This window comes from Cornus florida, unplaced genomic scaffold (assembly GCF_030987335.1).
Source record: "Cornus florida cultivar Cherokee Brave unplaced genomic scaffold, ASM3098733v1 CherokeeBrave_3.0.0_Hap2_Chr06, whole genome shotgun sequence".
Taxonomy (NCBI): Eukaryota; Viridiplantae; Streptophyta; class Magnoliopsida; order Cornales; family Cornaceae; genus Cornus; species Cornus florida.
In genome coordinates, this window is record NW_026775576.1 from 58,225,881 (window position 1) to 58,228,219 (window position 2,339).

Genomic DNA, 2,339 nt, shown 5'->3' on the forward strand with positions numbered 1-2,339 from the left:
ATCAAAAGTCATTGTCTATTCTGATCATACTGCTTTGAGGCATCTTTTAACAAAGAAAGAAATAAAGCCTCATTTGATAAAATGGATTTTGCTTCTTCAGGAATTTGATTTTGAAATCAAAGATAAGAAAGGCACCAAAAATGTGGTTGCCGATCATCTCTCAAGGTTGGTGGTAAAGTCTTCCCTGAGCCCACCAATTCATGATTCGTTTCCAAATGAACAACTGTTCCAAATCTCTAATGGGCAAATGCCCTGGTTTGCCGATATTGTGAACTTTCTTGCAACTGGCAAGCTTCCAACTAATTAGTCAAAGTAAGAAAAGAAGCGTTTCTTTGCCAACATCCGTAATTATTATTGGGAAGATCTTGTCTTGTTTCGATATTGTCCAGATCAAATTATGAGAAGATGCATTCCGGAGAGTGAAATTCCAAGTGTGCTTGTGTTTTGCCATACCCTTGCATGCGGCGGGCATTTTAGTGCAAAGAAGACCGCTTTGAAGGGCTTTAAAGTGGGCTATTTTGGCTCACCATCCATAGAGATGCTTACAATTTTTGCAAGGAGTGTGAGAGATGTCAAAAATTGGGATCAATGTCGAGAAGAGACATGATGCCCTTGACAAATATTCTTGTTATTGAAATCTTTGATATTTAGGGTATTGATTTTATGGGTCATTTTCCTATGTCTTATGGATTTCAATACATTTTTCTTGCCATTGACTATGTTTCTAAGTGGGTGGAGGCTTGTGCTACCAAAACCAATGACCACTCCGTGGTTGTTCAATTCATCAAATCCAACATTTTCACTCGTTTTGGTATGCCAAGAGCCATGATTAGTGATGGAGGAAAGGATTTTTATAATAAATTCTTTAAGAAATTATTTCTTAAGTACTCTGTTACTTATAAAGTCGCCACTCCTTACCATCCTCAAACAAGTGGGTAAGTAGAAGTTTCAAACCGGGAAATTAAACATATTCTTGAGAAAATGGTTAACACAACCCAAAAGGATTGGTCACGTAAGTTAAATGATGCTTTGTGGGCTTATCGAACGGCATATAAGACTCCCATTGGCATGTCTCCTTATAGACTTGTTTATGGAAAGCCTTGCCATCTTCTGGTTGAGCTAGAACACAAAGCTATATGGGCAATTAAAAAACTCAATCTTAACCTTAACAAAGCCAGAGAGAATCGGTTACTCCAATTGAGTGAGTTGGAAGAGTTGAGACACAATACTTATGATAATGCCAAACTCTATAAAGAGAAAACTAAAGCCTTTCATAACAAACACATTGTGAAGAAATCTTTTGAGCCTGGTAAAAAAGCTTGGCTTTTCAACTCTAGATTAAAACTCTTTCCCAGAAAGTTGCGAACCAAATGGGAAGGTCCGTATGAGATCATCTCTGTTGCACCTCATGAGGCGGTTGAAATTCAAAGTTTAAAAAATGGAACTACATTCAAATTGAGTAGGCAAAGGTTGAAACCCTACATTGAGGGACAAGTTTTTCAAAGACATGCGGAAGCTGCCCTCTTAGTAGATCCAATCTACGACGAGATTTAGTGTTTAACTAAATGTTCTTAAGAGAAGTTTAATTTCCTGCATATTTTGTGTCTATTCGATCGATCTTAAAAGGAGGTTCGATCGATCGAACATCATCTCTACATCAAATCATCTCTTTATTCCATCGTGCGAAATTTCCTTCATATTTCAGCTTTCTGTGTATCGTATGAACTATCTTTCTGATTGATCTAGAAAATTCCAAGATCGATCCAGTTTCCCTTGGATTGATCGGAGTTCTTTACTTAGAAAATTTTTAGATCTTTGCATATTTCATCTTTCTGTGTATCGTTCGAAGCTGTCTGTAGATTTTCAGGTTTTCGATCGATCGAAGTTAGATCGATCATTCTTTGATCGATCAGGATTTGTCCAAAAAAAAAAAGAAATTATAAATAAATCAATCAACACTTCTAAGCAGCATTCCGTCTTGCTAGAGACGTTAAACTTAGCATCTACATGACACATTGTGCCTTTTATCTTTTATATCATTCATGTTCATGTTCATTCTTATTTCTTTCATTCTATTTCATTGTTTTCACATTTCATTCTAAAAAATATATATATATATATTTCCAACATACAAATCTTTGTTTCACCATTGTGTCCCTTTTGTATAGTCATGCAAACTTTATGATTTATATTGGGTTAGATCTCATATCTCTCTTTCATCTTGTATTATATTGCCTTAGAATGCATGATTTGATTATTCTTATCCCATTTGATATTTGATGTAAGTTTGCTAGTATGGTTATTCAAATAGGTTGTTGATTCCAAGTTTGGGGGTGCAC